This window comes from Chanodichthys erythropterus, chromosome 9 (genome assembly GCF_024489055.1).
Source record: "Chanodichthys erythropterus isolate Z2021 chromosome 9, ASM2448905v1, whole genome shotgun sequence".
NCBI lineage: Eukaryota > Metazoa > Chordata > Actinopteri > Cypriniformes > Xenocyprididae > Chanodichthys > Chanodichthys erythropterus.
This window is the reverse complement of record NC_090229.1, coordinates 35,211,140-35,219,142: the sequence shown is the minus strand read 5'-3', so window position 1 is coordinate 35,219,142 and position 8,003 is coordinate 35,211,140.

Genomic DNA, 8,003 nt, shown 5'->3' with positions numbered 1-8,003 from the left:
CTTAATGTAAAGTACACAAGCAGAGACGTATTTGAAATGTAATGATATCCTTTATGTATTATATGTGTTGTACACCAGGTGCATAATGTGTAAAATCGATGTTATATTGTTTGGTAAAGATGGTTTATTCGTCTACTGTACTAGCCCATTATTACCTTGTGATTTTCTCTATTGTCTTGGTGTTATGTGAACGTCTTATCATACATGTGAACGTGTTATCATACTGCTTCCATTTACAGATGAAGAATATTGAATACAATGATACAAAGTGTGTAAAGAAATGAACAATGATCAGTTTGGTGGGCATTTTTAAATTTTGACTACCTTGACATGCTGTGTGCAAATAGGCTAATGTTTTGGTCCGCTATAAGAACAGTAAAAAACAAAAGATTAAATAAATAATATTGGGGACAACTGTGCACTATGCAGCATAATATACTGTGTGCTCTATAGTGCCATCCAAAGTAATCATGCACTTCCAATCAGTGTTCACCACTGATGCATGTCCTGTATTTTTATTTTACTCTCAGATAAGATACATAATCAGGGGTTAAAGCAGAAAAATATACTGTGTTATTTAAGAATTTAATGAAATCATTAAAAATAATTGCTTTAAAGTCTATAGTAGCTCATTTTATTGAGCTCTAGGTCCTAGTGCCACCACTGCAAAGAAGCACAAACCAGAGTGTCAGCAGCACCTGATGTTGTTTTTGCTGCACAGTTACAAAAATGTAGGGCCAGTGCAGCAAAGAAGCCACGAAAGCCTTGAAATCAAATGACTGAATGAAAAACTTGAATGTTCTCTCAGTATTTAGAAGCCTGACATTGATGATTTGTATGGGAAACAGGCATTTCTATGAGTTGGTATTGGGGAGGGGGGAGTTTGTATTTTCAGGAAACCCGCAGCATGTGTTCATGAAATGTGTAAATACTAGTGTTTAATAAACAAGCTAGAAGTTTGCATTTTGTATTTATTTATGTGTTTGTTTGTCCCCATGAGGTTCAATTTTGACTATGTGGAAAATAGAGCAGTCAAGCAATTATTCCACTAAGCCTAAGGTCCTTAAAATTGTAAGTTAAAGGATTAGTTCACTTTCAAATGAAAATTACCCCAAGCTTTACTCACCCTCAAGTCATCCTAGGTGTATTTGACTTTCTTCTTTCTGATGAACACAATCGGAGATATATTAATAAATGTTCTGACGCATCTGAGCTTTATAATGGCAGTGAATGGGATCAACGAGTATAAGCTCAAGAAAGTGCATCCAGCCATCCACGGCTCCAGGGGGTTAATAAAGGCCTTCTAAAGTGAACAGATGCGTTTGTGTAAAAAAAATATCCATATTTAAAGTCGTCATGAAATCAAAATAGACCCTAGTTACTTTGTTAGTGCATATTACTAGTCTTGTGGTGAACAATTAATCCGTGCAAGTTAATACACAAGATTGTCGTTGTAATCTTGAATCAAAATCTGATGTTATTTCCAGTCTGGAATGGCGTTCCATATCTGATGATGTCAGTTGGATGGCTTGGGTTAAAAATGCTTAAACCACTCCCCTCCAACCATTAGTCGGCTATGAGTGAGAGATGGAGAGGAGGATTCACGGGGATCCTGGGTTCACGGGGTCTTCGATATTGAGCGTGATATTGCGTAGCTTGTCAGTGATCTACGGCTCTGTCTATTAAATGCCGCTCCATTTGAAAGCAGGTGATGGCGATTTAGTGGTAATCAGGGAACCGGCTTTACTGACGAAATGCGCGTGACAATCGCATGCGATGTATCGCCCATCCCCACTCATATTTTCTAAATATTTTCACGTTTTGATCTATGACATAAAACACACCAGTTATAACCCGCTTGTGATTTTTTAAACGTTTATTGTGTCTTAAAAATGGCGGTTGCTAACAAATCAAGGGAACCCGTGCGTAGTGTTGTCAAAAGTACCAACTTCGGTACCTATCGGTACTGAAATTTTAAAAACGTGACGCTTTGAGCGCTGTTGAGCGGATTCATAAACATCTCTGATTGGCCATTGTGTTGACGCGCTCATCGGATATGCCTGTGATTGGCTACAATGATCAACGCGTGGGAGCATTTGAAAGCACATGGAAGTGTTTGAATTTGAAAGCGTTTTGAAAGTGGGAGCACGAGCGATTGAAAGCAGGCGTCTAACAGAGGACCGATCCGCGATAGACTCCTGCTTTCAAACGCTCCCGTGTGTATCTGTGTAAGCGCTTAGAGAAGAGATTAACTGATGACTATTTAGAAACGTTTTTACAGCGTTGATCATTGAAGCCTATCACAGACATATCCGATGAGCCGTGAAAACAATGGCCAATCAGAGATGTTTACGAATCCACTCAACAGCGCTCAAAGCATCACGTTTTTAAAATTTCAGTACCGACTAGGTACCGAAGCCGGTACTTTTGACAACACTACCCGTGCGCCCCTAACTTCCCGGTTGGCCTACAAAAACATGTCATCCCTGAGGTACTCTATTCAATATTTCGTTTCACTTGGAAATACGTCACAACACTGGAAAAAAGTCGTTTGCAACTTCCGGTTCACGGAGACTTTAACAAGTTATGAAGTAAAATATCTAGCTTCTGCCAGATCCCCTTCCATATTCAATTTATGAAGAAAGTGTAAAACTCTTGCAGTTCAAAAAACTTACACTACGTTCTACGCTACATCCTAGTCCTACGCTACGTCCTACGCTTTCTTCAAAACTCAAATACGGAAGGCGGTCTGGTGGAAGCTAGATATTGGCGGCTGGCCAATAGAGGGCGCTGCCCTTTTCCTATATCAGCTCTGCCTGTCCGCATATCTCAAGTTCAGTTCTGTGGCGATAGACACTGTTTTCCATTCGGGAAGGCTCATCCCTATGCCCTAATCCCTTTAAAGGGTTTACCCTCCAGAGTGAGAGCTTAAGGGTATAGGGGTAAAAAACCTTTTTTAGAATGCACTTCTTAACGAGACAATCAAGGAAGCACCTTTGTCGCAAATTTTGTACCCTGGGTAACCCCCCAAAAACACACATTTTGTTTAACGTTAGTTTATTTATTTTTGTTAAATATAATGTATATTGTGTCTATGTATTTGAAACATTTGAATGGACTGATAAAGGTAGCTGTTAAGTATTTTTGTTGAAGTACAATATCATTTTGACCATAATAATGTACCAAATCTAACTCGTATAAATATTACAGTAGTATAGAAAAATACTATATATATATACACATTTATAGGTAAAATCGAACTCCGAGCCTCCTGTACCTTTTCTCTGACGTCAAACAACTTCCCTGTGCAAAGGATCATGGGGGCCCGAAGTGTCCATCAGTTGTACCAAAGAATATACACTAACAAGAAGCAACACTCAATAGAATGAAACACTGGCACCCAGTAGCAGCCCCGTGTTTCCGCCATTTTGGGGTGAAAGCGAGTCGGCAGTCCACTAGTTTCTATGGCAATATCAGCTGCTTTGTAAAAAAACACGTACATTAAAGCTGAGATTCAACCTGAATGATGACAACACAAAATAAAATACTATCTATAAAATACTACCAGTGATAATCAAATCCTTTTAACAGTTTATTTAACACACTTTGTAAAGTCACTTTTTTCACAAAACCTTTGCTCTCTAGAAACCCAGTCAGTTTGGGTTAAAATTCTTTAAAAGGCTTATAAACACTGAATTATTACCAACATATGAAAGTAAATTAAGGACATTCATCAGAAAAATTGGGAATGTTGGACAATAAATACATGAATATAACAGCTTGATTTTGCAGTGTTGTGCAAAAGTGTCCAAAAGTGTGAATTATGTGATAACGAACACAGCAATGCATCATGTATTATAAGATCATTATGTTTGTAGCGTGATCAATTAAAGGTGCTCTAAGCGATCCTGGGTGGAGTAACTTCTGTTGACGTTCGAAGTGTTGTCAAACAAAACAGAGGCTAGCTAGACCCTCCCTCCTCCTCCTCCTCCCCTCCCCTCCGTGCTTCCTGAAACAGTCATGAACGCGCATTTAAAATCATTCTTGTCGGTTATTGGCTGGAGCATGTTTATTATGTTTCGTGGTCCAGGCTGCACCAGGTAGTTTTTGTTGCCGTTTTTGGAGCTAGTGGCGACTACAGAGACCGCGTTTTTTTACAGTGTGTTCAAGGGACAGGCAGCTAGCGGATAGTGAGGAGATGTTTGCTGTATGTGACAAAAAATGTTTTGGCCTAAAAACGCGTGACATCGCTTAGAGCAGGGGCAGTTTCTTCATTAGGGCAATAGGGCGACGCACCACCAAAGTGAGAAAAGGACGCATTTTTCAATCACATTCAACCACGGAGTTACGCTAGCTGTCACTGCTGTTTGTTCTGCCTCTGGATATAGACCAATCAGCATCGAGTCACGCTCTGTGGAGTACCGCCTCTTTTTGGGCATTTCAATCTGGCGGAGATTTGCCCCGACTGCTCCCATAGACTTCCATTCAAAGAACTTTTTTTCGAACTGCAGGCACTGCAATGCAATCTCTATGGGTTCCGGGAGGGCTAGCACTAACGTGCTTTCGTCATCATACGTAACCTTAACTTGTGCAGCGATTGGTGGAAACAAACATACCTCTATTAATATTTTTTTTTTAAGCTGAAGTGACATTTAATAATTTCCTCAGTGCATAATTAACATTTCACAGACAAATTCTCCATCTGTAAAAGTTAGAAAGTCGAGAAAATATTTCCATTTTGCAGTCAGGCGTGGACGAGCCTTCAGCAAGCACAAACTTCCGTGAACGAGCGCCGCCGCACGCCGAACAGACAGAGTTCAATCTGAGTAAAAATACATTTTGCTCAAAATATTTGAAAATTTGTTTTTGTTGGCGAACATATTTATGTCATATGTAGAATTTCGAACCTACAACTAAGTGTATTTGTACGATAGCATTAACTGTGTAAAGTGACTATTCTAGGGTAATCAAAATCATAATAATTATTAGTCTGTTCTTTTGTTTTTATTTATTTTCATTTTTAGTTTAGTGTATTTAATTTCTGCTTCAAAAAACATTTTGTTTTTAGATTGTAAAGGTACAATTTTAGAATGTATCCTAGGCCTAATGTGATTTGACCCCTTTTTTGCACATAATTTATAGCATATACTACACAGTTACATTCATGTTTTTTATAGCCTTCAATATGAACATTGTTTCTAGGACAATATTGGGCAGGATCTGAAATATATATATTTTTTAATTAAATACAGATTTTTGTATGCCCTATGGCATGCTTTAAATACTGAATTTCCCATGTTTTAGATAGATACATTATTATATCAGGTCTAGGTCTAAAGTATATTGTTCACTGCAAACATGATGATCTTAAATTGATTGATTATTAATTTATTATTAATAAATGTGTAAAGTGGCATAAAATGGAAATACTCAATAAAGTAGACTAAATACGTTACCTTGGATGGATGAATGGTTGGATTCCACAACTAGTAAAATAAAACATATATAAGACAATACAACATTTACTGTAGGAACCATACAATTTACTGGTGACAATCTAAAAAAATGTTCTATTGCGCTTCTGATTTGGCAGTGAAATTTGCCGATTTTGGGTGCGTAAGATATGAAGGATTCGATATGGCGGCCATGATTGTTTTCACTCCGAAGTGCCCTTCGTTCGGAGTGCGATATATGTGACCCGTCACGGAAACCAGGGACACAAGTCGGCAGCACAACTCTTGAGCAAAATGAGAAAGAAGCATTTTTCAAAATTGGTGATTTTCGTTTTTTTTGCAGAATCTGTTAGTTGAGATCATGAAGAAGCCTTTCCGTGTTTGAGATAGCAGTATTGGTATATTTAAAAGCGTACATTTTGAGGTTGAAATGGGGAAAAGTGTATGTAGATAACGTGAATGAAGCCTATGATTCATTTTTGAATATTGTAATATCACTTTAACACTGAAATCTGATGAAAAACCATGGTTAACTAATGGAATATTAAATGCATGTAAGAAGAAAAATGTATTATATAATGAATTTTTAAAGAAGAGGACAAAAGAAGCAGAAAATAAATATAAGATATATAAAAACAAACTAACCAGAATCATGAGAAGCAATAAAAAGAAGTATTATAGTAAACTACTGGAGGACAATAGAAGTAATTTAAGAAATACTTGGAAAGTGTTGAATGAAATGATCAAGAATAAAAAAGGTAAAACAGAAGTCAATAATTATTTTCTGACAAAAGATAATATAGAAGTTAAGGATATGACCTTGGCTGCAAATTAATTTAATGATTTTTTTGTTGGAGTTGGTCCAGGTTTGGCTGAGGGGTTTGCAAAGACCGGCAGTATAAATGATGTGTTAAGCAACAATGTAAATATTAAGGAATCTATGTTTGTTAAGGAAACTGATGAAAAAGAAATTTTAGAGATTGTTAAAACATTTAAGAGTAAAAAGTCAACTGACTGGAATGGTATTGACATGTTTATGATAAAAAGTATTATTGGTTGTGTTTGTTAAACCTTTAACGCATGTATGTAATCAATCTTTGAAAACTGGAGTTTTTCCAGAAAAAATGAAAATGGCAAAAGTGATACCAATATATAAGGCTGGTGAAAAACATACACTTTCAAACTATAGACCTGTTTCACTGCTCTCCCAATTTTCAAAAATATTAGAAAAAATATTCTCTAAAAGGCTCGATAATTTCATTACTAAACATAATATACTGTGTGATCAGCAATATGGTTTCAGGACTAATAGGACAACCTCACATGCACTTATTCAATTTGTGGAAGAAATAACAACAGCAATAGAACAAAAAAAATATGCAGTAGGGATATTCTTGGATCTTAAGAAAGCATTTGATACAGTAGACCACAATTTTTTGATTATGAAATTACACAAATATGGATTTAGGGGGACTGCACTTTCTTGGTTAAATAGCTACTTACATAATCGACAACAATATGTTGAACTGTAAAACCATATTTCAAAGTCAAAGAAAATTACTTGTGGGGTCCCCCAGGGGTCAGTGTTGGGACCATTGTTGTTTAACTTGTATATTAATAATGTATGGGAGGTGTCAAAAACACAGAAAACCATTTTGTTTGCTGATGATACTAATTTAATCTGTTCTGGAGAAAATATGGAACAACTCTTGGATACAGTGGAAAATGAATTACAAAAGCTGAAGAGCTGGTTTGATGCAAATAAACTAACACTGAATTTAAGTAAAACTAAATTTATAATTTTTGGTAATCGAGCTATAATTTTAAACAAAAAGCTTATGATAAATGATATTGAGATAGAAAGAGTAAAAGAATTTAAATTTTTAGGAGAAATAATTGATGAAAAATTATGTTGGAAGCCACATATACATTATATCAAGGCTAAAATATCTAAATCAATTGCTATATTGTATAAAATTAATTACCTATTAAATCAACAAACATTGTACATGTTGTACTGTTCCTTCATACTTCCATACATCACTTACTGTTTGGAGGTATGGGGAAACACTTATAAAACTAATACTGAACCAATATTTATCCTTCAAAAGAGAGCCTTAAGAATTGTAAATAAAACTACCTATAGAGCACCAACTACTCCACTGTTTATTAAATTAAAAGCACTAAAATTCAGAGATATGGTTCACTTTAAAATTGCACAAATCATGTATAAAATAAATAATCAACAGCTATCGAATAGTATTCAAGGGTTGTTTCAAATGAGAGAGAGCAAACATCACTTAAGAGGAACATTTGTATTTAAAAAGAAATGTATAAGAACAAATTCTAAATATCACTGCATCTCAACCAAAGGAGTTACTGTATGGAACAGCTGCAGTGAAGAGATAAAATCATGTACAACAATGAGTAACTTTAAAAGATTATTTAAACAGAATATATTAAATGAATATGAAAAGGACTCGAGGTGATAGTAGTGTATACAGGTTCATTGGTTTATATGTTAAGTCTAGTAAAAAAAAAAAAGGAACG